This window comes from Saccostrea echinata, unplaced genomic scaffold (genome assembly GCF_033153115.1).
Source record: "Saccostrea echinata isolate AGI-Se365-2 ecotype Australia unplaced genomic scaffold, CSIRO_AGI_Sech_v1 ptg000054l, whole genome shotgun sequence".
In the NCBI taxonomy this organism is placed as follows: domain Eukaryota; kingdom Metazoa; phylum Mollusca; class Bivalvia; order Ostreida; family Ostreidae; genus Saccostrea; species Saccostrea echinata.
Window position 1 is genome coordinate 55,566,639 of NW_026889803.1, and position 17,013 is coordinate 55,583,651.

The following is a 17,013-nucleotide window of genomic DNA, read 5'->3' on the forward strand; positions in this document are numbered from 1 at the left end:
TAGATTATTGAATAGATTTTATTGTGATTTGTTTCTTTTATTCATGACTGCCTTAATTATGTGTAAAATTCATAATAAATATGGAATACTTTCAAGAGTTTTTTTTTTTAACTCACCCGAGCCAAAGGCTCAAATGAGCTTTTCTAAAAAAATAAATCTAAAGAACCACAGGGCCAGAAAAGATGAAACTTATGAGTAAGCTTCCTGACGGTGTGTAGATTCAAATTTGTTCAAATCATGACCCACGGGGGTAGGATGGGGCCACAATGGGTGATCATATTCATACATATGACAACAGGAAAAATCTTCTCAAGAACAGCCATGATTGGTCATATTTACATGGAAGCATCCTTAGGTAGACTGTTGTTGATTCAAGTTTGTTCAAATTATGATCATTAAGGACATTGGCAAGTCAGGGTTTTCTGGAGAAAAAAGGTTAAATACGTGTTTTTTTTCACTTATGAAATAGTGATGGAGAGTGATCTCCCATGTAGCAGTGATGGAGAATGATCTCCCGTGTAAAGTGAAAACGAATAAAGCATATGTTACAGAGGTAAACAAAAGCACGTGTACTTCCTTCTACGGGTAGATTCTTCCCATCCTCACAACTTCAGGGGTCTTGAGTCAACACGTTGCCGTTCCAATCAATAGAATCATCTATACAGCAAGAAACAAAGTAGTAATGGCTGTATTCAGGGGACAGAGAGCCAACAGGTCGTCATTTACCATAGTTATGCTCAGTATGCTGGGAAGGGCAAAGATGTGACATGCTGAAAGGTAGACTGACTGGGTTCTTAGGTTGTATGAAGGAAGCAGCATTTAGTAACTATGAATAAGGATTAAAATAAATCCATGCCAATATTTTTATGACAGTGTGTTTCAATCAATTCAGTCAATTACATGATAGAAACAATCAACCAGTCTGACTCTATTGACCATTATGAATAATATGTAATTATCGCTGTTAAGGGAAGTAACTCAAAAACTAGAGGTACTGTGAGCACTGAGCTCACTAAATGATACCTCCGCCTCCCATATGGTTATAATGGCAAAGTCCATGTTTTGCCCTGGGAGACCCGAAATGAGTGTCAGATCAAAAAGTAAAATAGGAGGTGCACAATGGCACTATGTAACAAAGATTCCGTGAAAGTCTCATTAAATTTCATTCAGTGGTATAAGAGGAGTTGCGGATAAGAGATAGGTACCCCAAAGCGTAACAGACAGACGGACGGAAGGACGGACACCCCGATCACTATATACCCTCCCACTTTTCAAGCGGGGGGTATAATAAAGATCGGTGCTGACAAATCACGGTTACACCGGTATGTCCTTGTCTTCTTTCTATATATACATTTTCAGCCAAAATATCTAGAAGTCATAGGAAATACAGATACAGTAATGTATATAATACAAAAACTATATGAAATAAGTGGGCATTGGAGAAATATGAAAACATTTTACGTAGGAAATGCATTGAGAATTGCAAAAACACTGATTTGACAAAATCTAAAAAGAAGGTTGGCTTGGTAGCTTAAACCACAGGGACTTGAGACAATCTTAGCAAAATCGGGTATATAGTATAATAGGGGAGCTTCTCCGGGGTATGCTATATACCCGAATTTGCTAAGATTGTCTCAAGTCCCTATGGGTTAAACGATCCAGAATATAACCTGTTTGATACATTTAAACCTACTCAAGAGTTCTTGAAAAATTCTATACGAAAACCAGGAACCTTGCCAATGTCCTTAACACCCCATGGGCTAGGGTTGGGTCACAATGAGCTAACAAAGTTTTACATCGAAAAAATCTCAAGAACAGCAAAGCTATGACCATATTTATATGGAAGCATCCTCAGGTTTCTTAGATATACAATTAAGAATATTGTTGTACCTCATTTTAATTATTCTATACAGCGCGTTATCTGATTGGTTTGAGATTATCACGTGACAGGGCCATAAAACTTCATATTTCCCTCTCTTCGTCATGCTTTTCATCATATTCAACCTCTTCGGAGAACTAGTGCATTTTCCTGCAATAGTTTTCGTTCGTTGAACGAAAACTCCCGAGAGTAGACGTTACAATAGTCTGGTTCACGTCACAAAATTGCTGATGGACAACACTACGTTTAAGGTAGTACCTATGTCGGAAAAGTCTTTGTCACAAGATTTTCAAACTTTTCAAAATGATAAATTAGCTCTCGCTTATCAATCAGTTAAAAATATATGGTATGTTTCTTCGTTATTAAATGTAGTGCAGTCTGTGCAACTTGGAAGAATAATTTTACACAGCGACTACATATTTTCAGCCATTTTAAGGGTACTGGTCATTAAGAGAATATAATAAATCACTAAAATACTTCTTCAAACATCGTCGTTTATAAACTTTATTAACTGAACCATATTAAGCGATATTATTCAAGAATAAATTCTTTTTTATTCAATTGACATAAAAGATTAAGTCCACATTTCAACGAATATAGGCAAATGTGCTCAATATTTTTTGAGTCAATTTACCACCTAAATTTGTAAATATTTTTCAAAAGTCTTTGTCAGAATGTTTTCAATCTTTAATATGATGAAGAACATACCCAAATAATTACAAAAAGTGATTAAAATATATACCTTTCCCCGCAAACGAATGAGAACACTCTATTTATCCATACTTCTTTTGTTGACCTTTTTGTACTTACACAGGATTTAATTATTAAATTACTGTTTTGGGGTTACGTTCAGATTTACAATGTGAATATTTATCAAAAAATGTATTTTTTTTATTTAAAAAGATAATATTTTCGGGAAACATTATTATACACCAACCATTATGAATAATTAACAAATAATTATGAAAGGGAATGCACGTCATTTCATGATAGACATTACAAAATTTACAATTTTTAACAGATCTTTGACTCAGACACTTTTCATCAAGATATTGTACTAGTTAGATGTCTTGGGATTTTTGCTTTCCTTCAAAATAGTTGCATGTCATTCACATTATCACAGTTGTGTAACTTCATTACATGAGACATTCTTGAAGAAAGTACGGGAAAAAGTAACATTAAATTAATTATGACGTCATAATGGATCTAGCACCAAAAAACAGTCTAAACTAATTTTCTCAGTGTGACGTCATACGACGTAGGTTCTACGTTAAGGTCAAGATCTAGTAAATGAGTTCAATCTGTCTTTAGGTGCTAGATCCATTATGACGTCATAATTGATTTAATCTTATTTTTTCCCGTATTTTACGGCTATAACAGAATTAAGTAGAAAATAACACATTTTCATGGAATTCAATTTGAATTCATTTCAAAAGGAATCCCGATACCTATAAACAATTTAATATCATTTTAAAGAAGAGGTCAAGAAGATACGAAAAACCATCTACTGAGAGACTGTAGGCAACATTTTGTTTGTCTCAGATGGAGAAAACTCCCATTTTTATACCTGATTTTCTTCATTTTTCATTGAAAAGGGCAGTTTAAAATATGTTTTTACGTTGAGTTTATCTAAAAGTTATGCCCCGATACACCTCAATTTATTTAGCTATAATTGTAATAGATTATTAAAGGAATTTGTATCTCAAATTTGAGAAATCTGTAGGCACTCTTCATTTACTAGATCTTGACCTTAAATGGAAAGTGAATTTAAAAGCGGTGCCTAATTTGAAAGTTTATTGTTTACTTTAAAAGTTTTTGCTTGTTTCAGTATAATAAACAATTTATTGCATGATTGTTCTGGAAACATGAAGATTTATTCAGCCAAGAAATACCCCTCAGGCGAAACCCTCGGGGAATATGATTTTTATTGGCTGAATAAATCTTCATATTTCCCTCACGATCATGCAATAAATGTATAATATTTCTTTGCTCAACATTTTAAACATAGACAATCAGAGAAAAAATGAAACACATTTTCAGTATGAAAAGCATAGTATTCACATTTGGAACTTTCACTAATAACATCATTTAAACTACGGGTACCTGTAAAATGCGAAACGAAATGAAATCTACCGAAACGAAACGAAATATACCAAAACGAAATCAAAACGAAACCTACCGAAACAAAATTAAATTGAAAAAAGCCTTCAATAATGTATCAAAATCGTTTTTTTCCCAAACCAATTTCTTAGGAGTATTTAAGCATAACGAATGAAGCGTATATGAAACCTGGGCTAATTTTTTAAAATGAAATCTAGTTTAAGCACTTGTTAATTACATTTAAACTTTTAGGAAAATGACAGAATATGCATCTCAATTTCCAGGGCAAATGTTAATGAACGCTTACTTCTCATATAAAATATTTACGTATATGCATATCTGCATTTGCGCGCTTTCTCAAAATAGAACTAACCAGCGTTTACGGGCTAAAGGGTCTTTTCGTAACGTAGTTACAAACTGAAATGTGTGTGTGGGGGGGGGGGATCACAAACCTTGAAATCTTACCCTAGAATGTGACAAAAACCTTGACAAGCAATTAAAAAAGAAAACAAAGATTTATATCATTACATACAGTACATGTACATACGTCCCTGTTTTCATCAACCGTTTGAGTCATGAACACCTTCACTAGCGAAATGCAAAGTAAAAATTCATTATTATACCTTATTTTATGTTTTATTTTTATAAAAGTCTATACTTATTGACATCATCTGTATTTCCTTTATTTTTTATAAAAAGGTGTAACCTGGGCCATTTTCCAAATATTCGGAAGTGTTCTATTGCTAAGTGATATATTAAATAATTTTGTCAGAGGCTTATGGAATGTTTGTGCAAATTGTTTTAAAATTTTAGGTGAAACACGATCAGGACCTGAAGGCTTACATATATTAATGATTTGTAACTGACGTAATACTTCGTTATCTGTTATTGTAAATGTGTCTATATGGTGCTCAGGATTTGGTCACCATCAGTATAAAGATCGAAAAGGACACCCCCTCCCCAGTTTTATTACTTGCGTGGTCAATGAAATATGGTAAAATTAGTAACCTGTGACATACTTTTGCTAACATCAAATTAAGGATTGCAGTTTAATTTATTTTAATTTCTTTAACTTTATCTATTATTTACTCGTTTATTTTCTGTTATAAAGTTGTTGTTTTTTTCATATTCTCTTTATTATTCAGCACATAGGATATCGAAATCACCACCCCATCATCCTTCCGGGAAAAAAAAACGTTAAAAGGTCTCTTATTGTTCTTTGAACAGTTGAAGAATGAAGTTCCCAAGTCTGGAAAATTTTTTGGATCCTTTACACAAAGCTGCTGCTATTATTTGCCTCGCACCTCTCAAATGGATAATTACTGTGTTCCTTGGAAGACGGTATACAGAGTTGAAGTATTTTACAGTCTTCGGACTGTGCACTTCCTTTCTTAGAGGTCGCAAAAGTGCATTTTACCTGTGAGATTGGGGGAATTGAATTTTACCTAGCTGAGATAAGAGATTTAGATTTTATCTAGCTAAGATCGAGGGGTTTAGATTTTGAGATTGGGGGATTTAAATTTTACTTGAGATGGGGGGTTTAAATTTTCACGTAGCTGTGAGATCGGAGGATTAAATTTTGTTATCGGAATCACCATCACTGGCTCACAAGAATAAATAGTATATTTTAATTTTCTCTATCGAAACACATGTATACCCAAAATTGCGGACCATTTTCACTTTAAGCTCGCTTTTCTGAAACATGTGTATTAAGTATTAACACTACCTGTCGAATCCCAGATGAGGTAAAAAGTGTCTGCCATATGTCAGGTTGTCTGTAAACGCCTAATATAGATACATGCAGTTTTTAGCTTAAGTTGAAATTAACTTGCTACAAGTGTGTGTTTTTTACCCAAGGCCGAATAGCACCCCACTCACATTTTCTTAAAAATCTACATTTTGAGGCCATATTTATAGCTCAAAAATCGGGTTGGGGGGGGGGGGGGGCAGTAAGAAAAAAATATTTGACAAGCAAAAGAAAGTTGTCTCTCTGTTAGCCTACAGATGAGATTTTATACATCTACAGCTCAAGTTAAAAATAAACTTCGTCAGGCCATCATAAAAAATATCTTTGTTTCCCCTAACCCGACCCTAAAATTTCAAGTTGGGTCGGTAGGTAGGTAATTTAATTATTTTTTTTTTTCTGACAGCAGTTTTGAAAATACATTCTGAAAAATTAAATAAAATCTTTATAAATAAGAAAGAACAAAGAAACCTATATTTAAGGAGGCTGGGGGTCAACAAATTAACCACCAGATTTAACTTAATTTTTCAGATATGATATCTTAAGCTGTCAACTATCATTTGGCAAAGAAAAATTTCAAAAATTTTAGTCTTAAAATTTTGATCATTTTCTATATCTTCATATGGAGCTCTTCTTCTAAAGGAGATCAATATAGTCTAAAAATGGTCACAACCCCACAGCCTCTTTAAACTGAATATCATATAAATGAAATTTAAAAGCAACATGTATGGTAAATTAATATACAAATATTATTCATTTCATTTTGAACCGGCCAGTGTAAATTTATTGAAATCGAATTTTTACAAAAAGACAAGATTCTCAAATACTCAACCATCTGCCATCCGAGTATATTTTTTTCAAACCTACTATCATCTTCGAGTGCTTACACAAACAAAATGTCAAGGGCCTCGCGTTGCGCAGTAATTCTAGTGTTTCATTTTGGAGTCACGACGTACATGTAATTCAGGAGCTTATTGTAAGTCACAGGTCCCGACGAGGGATGTGGAGACTGGTCAGTCGAATGAGACCGTAAAAACGTAGATCCATGCAGTGTTGCAGATGTAGATGTTGGCACGAAAAAGATTTCTTATTGATGCTTTATGATCAATGACCATAAATACCGAGAAAAAAAGTCAAAATTAGGAGCCCTCCACCAGACAGGTGTTCAAATGTTGTCGACCCAACAATTTTTAAAGGTATTTTAAAGCAAAGAAACAACCTATTGTCAAGGGCCTATAACTAAAAAAAAATACACAGGACGTCTCAGGAAGCCATACCATAAGCCAATTTAAAAAAAAAAATTTCAACACTAGATTTGAAAAGAGTGTACCTGTATAAACAATATTTAATTCAACCAAACCAATCTAAAATGATTAAAGTTTCATATATCTAATGTTATAGTCACGAAGTTTACCCCATAAATAAAAGAAATGAAGAAAATCTAAATTATATTTATCAAGATGAAATAATTATACAAAGACATATATACAAACTCCTAAGGTCCTATAAAGTAAAAATAGAATCATACATGAAGTGTTTATTAAATCGAAACGAATGAAATGCATTGAAATTTATTGATATGCAATACACAAGATGGGCCCCTCATCTGCTCATGAGGCAGGCTTTGCCATGCTTACTACGTACGTTAATTTTAGAAGACACATTTGAAAATACCATCTTAACACTCCTTAGTCATGGTATATTTAATTCACGAAATGTTTCATGAGTGTAGGATTCTAATAAGTTAAAGGTATATATTAAGATTGATAAATCGCCGTTGTTTTGTAACACGAGCTAACTTTCTGTGGCCGCACAAATGAGAGTAGAACAAAAGCCGCCGTTCTGATAAAATATGAATTTTAATGAAATTGTAGTTTAAAAGTTGATAAACAATTAAAAAAAATAGTTGAATAATCTTATCAAAAAAACTTTTCAGTCGGCACGATTTAAGTGGGTCGGTCGCGTTAGGGGGAACAAAGGTATTTTTTATTTTGGCCTCAGCATTGTAATCTTACGCAACACTCGGCTTTTGTGTTTTGAGATGATTTTCTTAGACTAGAGTTACTGTTCTTTCAACTTAATTAAAGGCAGAGGAAATGTAGGAACCGGGGAGCCATATATAGAAAACAGAGCCACTATATGCTTGTGCCCCCCCCCCTCACCCCCCTCAATAATAACGTCTGATGACTTTGTCAAGGAAATTTTGGTGGATGATAGTGCCCCCCCCAACTGAAAATGTATGGTTGTGCCCCCCCCCCCCGACTGAAATTGCTTCCTACGGGCCTGAAATAAGCACTTCCCCCAAATTTACCTGGTCTAGGGACCCCAGTCAATCAAACGAATTAAGGTCCAGGGTTATGGCATGTCAAACATTGCACTATTCGATCTTTTCCATTGTATAATTTTTCATTTGTATTGTAAAATTTTCCATTTGTATTGTAAAATTTTCCATCTGTAATCTATAATTTTTCATTTGCATTGTAAAATTTTTATTTGTATTCTAATTTTTTTTTCATTTGTATTGTAATTTTTTTTTATTTGTATTCAATAATTCTTCATTTGTATTGTATAATTTTCTATTTATTTATTTATACACAGGGTATACACAGGGACTAGTAAGTAAATGTCAATCAAGTTCTAGCACCCAATGATGGATCTTAATGCAGTTGATTGACAGAGGTAAACAGACCAGGTATTTCTGAAGGCGGTGCTTAAAATCTGCAGTTGGTGGGTCAGCAGTGGTAACCAAACCATTACTTATTGGTTTCAGGTATCCTGGTGAAGCCCCTGCATCCAACCACGAAAGGAAACAACATCGCCTTCCAACCCTTCTTCCTGCAGTCTGCCATCAAATCTGCATACTACAGGCACTTCCTCTGGTGCGCCTCATCACAGTGTTCCTTCCATGGCACTGTCAACTCTATGGCTACTAGCGCCTTGTCCTGTTTGGACCTTAGTACCATGTCTTGTCTCAGTGTTTTCTACTATCGCTATATAGATACTACCTTCCTATTCAGATTCATTCTGAGTTCTCAGTCCACTTCTGTGTCAAGCACTGATGATTTACATCCTTTGTAGTTTTCAGGTCATCCCTGACGAAGTTGATGATAAGTTACTGAATTCTTACTGCTGCTTCTCTTTCTTGTTCCTTGTTCTGCTTCTCTTTCTTGATCTCCTCTTCCATCACGTCAGCCAGTCACTTCAAGACTCTATCATGCCTCCATTTGTACCGGCCTTGCGTCAGTGTAACATAGCAACCAGATAAAGTGTGTATCATAGTGCAACTTTTTCAACACAGCTTGCACGCAGGATTTTCTTTGAGTTCCTTCTGTTTCATCAAGAAGATTTGCTAGTGAAGGTAGTGTATCATAAACCGGTCGCAGTAAAAACGCAATTCTGAATTGGTCCATCTTCCATAGATCTGACCACGTATGTTGGGCAACTTCCATCTCATCCAAGTTCCCTGTATACTGAGTTCTGCTGCATGTAATCTTCTTCAACCTCTCTTCTCACCTCTGTCTGGATCATGCTCCTTCTCCCAGTCTCCGCAGCCTTGGTTCATTGTTGGAAATGTGAGACACCAATTCCTTTTCTACCTGCATGTGCATGTGTTGCCGATATATGTCCGGCAATTCAAGCATGCTCTCTGCATGGTCTACTGCCGTACCTGCGAACCACTTACGTCCTAACCTTGCCTGAACTCTAGAATCACGGACCTTTTGATCCAGTGAGTTTCGTAAAGTCATCATGAGTCTGCATTTGACCACCTTGAACTCTTCAAACACCGATGGTAGGGATTACTGGAGCTAAGACGTCTTGCTTAGAGTCCTTTTAAAGTAAAGCTTGGTGCAACTCCTAACCATCTTCAGTTGACTTCCTTCTCTTTTTCAATAAAAATGGAACTCGTAAATTTACTTACCTTGTCATTGGTCATTTGCAAAATTATTTTGTTAAAAACATTCTGATTGTACACACAAGTACTCCAACAAAGATATTAAAAAGATGCTTGAATTCCTGATTGACAATATCTATGTAGTTTTTTGGACCACAGAGTCTGACCATCTGTTTCATAATTTGATATTTTACTAGAAAAAGACGTTAATGGTAACCTAACAACAAAACTTTAAGATAAACGTGATGCCTTCAACTTTTCTATCGTCAACGTCCCTTACTAATATGCAGCAATATACCCTTATCACGTGCATATGGGGTTTATATCTCCCAGTTAATTCGATACGCAAGAGCATGCTCCACGTAGGAACAATTTATAAAACGAGGCGAGCTATTGACAAAAAGTTGATGAAACAAGGATATCAACAGGCTTGTTTAAAGTCATCATTTTGCAAGTTCTGTGGTGGATACAATGACCTTGTCAGCAAATACAATTTATTATTAAATCGAATGCTGACTGAAGTTTTTCATACTTATTGTTAGGCCATTATTGAAACACTGAATTATCTACCATACTTATTGTTAGGCCATTATTGAAACACTGAATTATCTACGGATTTTTCCGTTTGCACGATCATGACAATGAGCACATGGCGTGTGTGTCTGGTCGACATGAAGAGCCTCTTCTATTTGTAATGCGCACAAAGGTCTTATCTATCTGCGCACAAATCAAACAGATCAAGGTCACGGCCAGGAACACGTTAAGTTCCTAGACAGTACCGTTGTCAGAAACCTTTAAAGTTAAGCACTAAAACTGGTTCGTTGTCATGAACATACAGGTGAGGTTATAATAAAATCCGTCCGGTGTCATGCAAAAGATACAAGAATTTATACATAATGCCTTAATTTTAACGTTTTTGACAAATTCTAAGAAAAAAATTGAATTTTGGGAAACAGATACAGCATTCAGTAATTCATACAAAGATTTATGTATTTGATATTCACAATACATTTTGAGGAGTTTTGGTTGGCGATCACATGCCCATGTGTGAAGCCATGATCGTGAGCTGGAAAATTATATATTTCCCCAGATAGCATGACTACGTTGGGCCAACATTGGTAAATGGTTGTATGGTTGGCGTTGGGTGGACAACGTTGGGCCAACGTTGGACCAATGTAACCATGTCAACCTTCTTGATCATGTTGGGATTCCTATGTTGGCCCAACGTTGGTCCAACGTAACCAACTTCTATATTCGCTCAACTTTCAAAGGGAGTTAGGATTCTAATGTTGGCCCAACGTTGGCCCAACGTTTGTAATACACCCTTACTGAAAATGTCTAATCAAGTTGGTAGTAGTACGTCGGCCCAGCGTTGGCCCGATGTTAGCAATAATAAGTGTTTCAAGATGGGATATTTATATTGGGCCAATGTTGGCCCAATTATTGTACTGCCAACTAAATGATGGTGTCCATGTAAGCTGATGAGCGTTACGTTGGGCCAACGTTGGTTCCAAGTTCTTAAATCGTTATGTTCCCAATGTTGCCCCATTGAACTGTTGTGTTGCAAGCTTATTTGATTGCAAAACATTAATTTAGATGCACATTCTGAAATAATAGAGGGCATTCGCTGTCTTTGCTTTTAATTGGAATACTGCATCTGTTTAGATCTGATATTTTCACCATTCTTATCTTTGAACTAAAGTGATCACAGCACCAAAATGTTTTTGTTCTGTTTTTTTGTTAAGTGGGTGCATGATTATTTATTAGTTTTAAAATCCTTAGCTCAAAATTATGAATTTTTTCATGAGCGTTGTATTCATGAGAATAAGAGAAGACTGAATAACATTTAAAAAGTTCCCAAGAACAGGATGTGAATGAAGCCTACATATACATAAATCAAGATAACACAGCTTTATAATTAAATTGAAACAAAAGTTAGGCGTTCGCTAAAGCTTGGAGAGTCGCGGCGATTAAAACACCAAACTGTTGGGTGAGCTGTCAGATTCAATTGCTCACAGGTGGGTGATAGACTCAAAATGCAGAGCAAGTAAGAAGGGAGATTTTAAAAAAACTATGGATTATACCATTGTTACAGCTGCATCTTAGAAGCGATGTAAGTATAATTCTTCTTATTAATTCAAGTTTACTGTTAAAATTGTTCGGAATTCATCCTTTTCTTGTTTATGCTCACAAGCACTATATAAGTTAATGTAAATATGAATTATATATGTGTATACAGTTGGCACATACATGTACTTTAAACTTTTATTTACAATAACTTCTAGTGCTCATTAAGAAATACAATAATAAGTAAGGTAAAAACATCTTTCAACTTGTCTCCATCTATTGTCTATTGCATACACGATTATGATTTTAACAAGGATCCTAAAGTTTATAGATCAACATGTACTAGTAGTATTTTACATCGTTGCCTTTAAAAGACTTAATTACATGATTTATATATTGGAGTCTGTACGTATTTGCTTTGTTTCCAATACCAAATTATTTGTATTTTCAAACAGAGACTGTGAGGAAAACAAATGTTGTAGCGGTAACTGACAATGAAACTGAAGAACATATAAAGGACTGTATGAAGTACGTATGCCTAAGGTCAAGATGGAGGCCTGGGGAGGGCGACAAAGGGAGGAAAAAAGAAAGAGCGGGAAACAAAACAAAAGGACAGTGATAGAGGAAGTGAGCCAGGATTAAGAACTTTAAATTAATATTTTTTCATACATTTCCACCATTATCTATTTTAAAAGTAATTTTGTAAATTCTGATTGAATTGATGTATATCTATAAAATAATTTTACAGTGAATCACTTGTAAAGTTTTCTTTGAACGTGTATGCATTATGAATGCAGGTTGAAGTGTGTATTATTTTTTTTTAAACAATTATGAGAAAGGTCTATATAAAGAATTATTTATAAATGTATTTTCAAGAAGTATTCATTCAATTTATTTAAACAGATGTAAGTTTCATCCAACAATTGGCCAACAGAAAGAAGCTTAAGGCCAATAAACCGTAAATATCGGACCAATCATTCAATGAAGGGTCAACGTTGGGTCAACCTAACTAACCGATTGTAAATGTTTGTTTCTTTGTTGGCTGTTAGTTGGCTTACTATAATAAGTACGTTGGCCCAACAATATGCCATCTGACATTTCAACAAAGGCCCAACATTGGGCCAACCTAACCAACCAGTTGTTAAGGTTGGCTGTTAGTTGGCTTACAATTATACCTACGTTGGCCCAACAATATGCCATCATGTTGGACCAACGTTGGGCCGATGAGCAAAATGACCGTGGGCCAACGTAGGACTACCAACAGTGGGCCAACGTTGGAAAAAAAAATTGGGACAACGTTGGCCCAACAATGTCTTGCTATCTGGGTCTTATATTTAATTCATCGAAATGGTTCTTTTATCTTAAAATATGAAGAGAAACTTCATTTTTAATGTATTAGGCAACTGACAGCCTTTTGTAGCTAACATGTTAATTTAAGAAATCGCAATTTATAAGCAAAAAGTCCGTTGTCAGTATATGTTAAGTTTATCTGGTCCGGTGTCATTTTTCTTAACATGTAATTAAATCAATAAAATGCAACAGAAATGATCAAATATATGCTTAATTTAAAAAAATACAAAGCATATTACAAATATATTTGAATCTCGGGGTCGTCTTAAAGCAGCTCACACCATCGCGCTAACTATTCAGCGATGTTTTTATTTTCAATTCATTTTCTCTTAGGAACCTGCATCCTAGCTAGTATGCAAACATATACAATTCCTTGTATATCATCAGTATAACAAAATTAAAATGTTATGCTTTGGTCGCATTTAAGCCGATGGTCGGGCGACCAAATTATTTTCGTATCGTCGGCTGAAAAAACATGATCGGCCGACACTAGTATCGGGCGACGCAGAGTAGTCATAATAATTCCTAGGAACACCTTTAAAAGTAAAAATATTTATAAGTTGGCCAACCGTCGCCCGATCATCGTTCGTCAGGCCGCAGTTTGATTTTCATTTTCAGCCGACAGTTGTACAAAAACTCAATTTCTAACTGTCGACCGACTTTAAAAACTGTATGCCGATGGTCGGTCGATGATCGAAGGTTGGTGGACGGACTATTCAATGAGTGCTTCAATTGAATCGGCCACAGACGCATAAAAAATAACTTGACCCGACTGACATGCATAAAATTGGTCGGCCGACGAAAAAAAGAGATAAAAATGGGGAAAGACAACGGCCGATAATATGAAACTTATATGGAAGCATCCTCAGGTAATGTAGATTCAAGTTTGTTCAAATCATGACCACCGGGGGTAGGATGGGGCCACGTGGGTTATAAAAATTTTACATAGGATAATAAAGGAAAAATCTTAAAAAATCTTCTTCTCAAGAACAGCAAGGCCATAATTCGTAATATTTATTTGGAAGCATCCTCAGGTAGTGTAGATTCAAGTTTATTCAAATCAAAGTTTAACATAGGAATACATAGGGGAAATCATTAAAAATTCTTATTCTCAAGAACAGCAAAAACGTGATTGGTCATCATAAAATAAAAGCATCCTCAGGTAATGTAGATTAAATTTGTTCAAATTATGATCCCACAGAGGGGCCAAACAGGGGATCATAGTTAAACAAAGGGTTAAAAGGATATTTCAAATAAAAATTTCTTCTTTAGAAAACAAAGACATTATTAGTCATATTAGTTCAAAAGCATCTTTAGGTGGTGTAGATTCACGTTTGTTCATGCAAATCATACCCCCTCCCCCACTTTAATATTTAAACTTCTGAATACCGAACTGATTTCTGCCATTTCCGAACCAAAGTGCTCAGGTGAGCGATGTGGCCTATGGGCCTCTTGTTTTTGGTGGATTTGTAAATGTAATTGGTGTGTAAATCACATTGACGTATCTCGTTACTATTCATGCAGCCTTTGGTTCTTGAGAACATTTTAAAGAGTTTTTGTATACCGTATATTCCTACGGAAAACTTTTATCACCAATGGTGGCCCCACCCTACCTATGGGGGTCATGATTTGAACAAAATTGAATTTGTTTTTGTTTGTTTGTTTGTTGTTTTAATATCCCACTTGCCGGTGGAGGGCCAAAAAATTAGACCTTTTCTCAGAACTCAGGGCCATTGAAAAGTGTGGGATCTTTTTCGTGTCAGAATCTAAAAAATTAAAAGTACACTTCATGTATGTACTTTCACATAAGTATCATCTCTTCTGATCCAGAAGTTCTTGAGAAGAAAATTTTGAAAGAATTATTCTTAAACATTCTATTAAAACTTTGATCACCTATTGTAGCCCTACCCTTTCCCAGACATGATCTGAATAAAAATGAATCTACACTTTATAATAAAGCTTTCACATAAGTTTCAACTTTTCTGACACAATGATTCTTGAGAAAATTATTTAAAGATGTCACTAAATTTTCACTAATTCCTAACTATACATGTACTTTCTTGAAAGAGGTCATGACCATTAATTTGAACAAACTGACTCCCTTTATCCACGTTTGCTTTCTGATAAGTTTGGTTGAAATTGAAATTGGCAAGTAGTTCCTGAAAAGAAGCTGAAAATGTGAAAAGTTTACCGACAGACAGACGGACGGCACAAGAAATATGATCAGAAAAGCTCACTAGAACTATCAGTTCAGGTGAGCTAAAATATGTCAACCCCTACACCAATTATATCGGCACTCGTATGAGAATTAAGCAAAAAAAAAAAGAAAAAATGAATTCCAGATAACATTTCTACTGAACAAATAACTTTCAATCTCATATCCATGTATATACAACGAGAAAAAAAGAAAAGACTGATTTTTCAGATATCTCAAGAATTACGGTATTTTGACATATCATTGTCATGTAAAGCAATGCTGGACACAATTTTCTGAGCAACACCATTTCTCCCTACAGTATTGCGAGTAATGCTAAATAAATACAACTTGTTTACTTATTTATCAGCTAAACACTTTGTCTATCCTTCTGTCTGTCTAGATCTCTCTCTTTCTCTGTGTATATGTGTCAATCTCTCTCTCTTCACGACCTTAGTAAATATTCAACACAATATATCGGCGACACATTGTGCCAATGGTCACAGTACATATTATTGTCGCCGATGACAAAACGTGCCGATGTTAGACTGTACATTTTGTCTTCCATTACGCAGGAGGAAAAAAAGGCTCGTCTTGGTACAAATTGTCGCCGGCGACAATATTTTTCGATGGACGACGATATGTGAAGTCAGGGTTGGTACATTCTGTCGCCGACGACAATATGTACAAAACGACAATATGTACCGTCACCCCCCCCCCCTCTTTTTAATATATTCGATCAGTGCATATTATCTATTCAAGATATATTACTAAAGTCAGGTACTCTTCACACAATTGCTCCGAAGAAAATAGTTCCATTCATGATCAGTAGATACAACATTACAACAAATGTTAAGAATAATGATGTGTATTCAATACGTTAAAGAAAACAAAATTAACGTAAAAAGATTTTAAGAAAATCACTTTTCCCCAGAAAAGGAAATAAAAAGTTTTCATATTCCTACGCTCGCTGCCTCCTCAGTCTTTTTCACGAAAATATATAGGTCATCCTTCGATTGATAGTGATAAATCTTTTCACCAATTATATAACTGTCATGATTATTGTTCGTTAATTGCCGTATATTTTCTTTTGAGTGAGAATATTAATCATTAACTGTGTGTGTGTTTTTTCTCTTTTTTAATATATTCGATCAGTGCATATTATCTATTCAAGATATATTACTAAAGTCAGGTACTCTTTACACAATTGCTCTGAAGAAAATAGTTCCATTCATGATCAGTAGATACAACATTACAACAAATGTTAAGAATAATGATGTATATTTAATACATTAAAGAAAACAAAATTGACGTAAAAAGATTTTAAGAAAATCACTTTTTCCCCAGAAAAGCAAGTAAAAAGTTTTCATATTCCTACGCTCGCTGCCTCCTCAGTCTTTTTCACGAAAATATATAGGTCATACTTCGATTGATAATGATAAATCTTTTCACCAATTATATTACTGTCATGATTATAGTTCGTTAATTGTCGTATATTTTCTTTTGAGTTAGAATGTCAGTCATTAACTGTGTGTGTTTTTTCTCTTTTTTTAAATAACGGAATGATTACTATGGTTAAACATTCTCGGTAAAGCAACGTGATTTTCCGAGCTCGTCGGAAAGAATCTTCGCACGTGTGTAGACCTAGGCTATTTGGTCTTGCAAGCACAGGTGTGTGCACCGTTCCCTAGTGACGCTTAGATAGACTGGGTATCAGTATTTGCTACGGACATGAAGAAGTTTAGAATTATACACCAGTTTCATAACAAGTGCAGGTTTCTTACTCA

At 35.0% G+C, this 17,013-nt stretch overlaps 1 long non-coding RNA gene across 1 annotated transcript; it reads left to right on the forward strand.

Moving 5' to 3' along the window:
* The first annotated feature begins 11,451 nt into the window (after positions 1-11,451).
* On the forward strand, positions 11,452-12,434 carry LOC133171925 (uncharacterized). Its single transcript, XR_009718891.1, has 2 exons — positions 11,452-11,728; positions 12,138-12,434. It is a non-coding gene; the product is annotated as an uncharacterized LOC133171925 (long non-coding RNA).
* Positions 12,435-17,013: the final 4,579 nt, after the last annotated feature.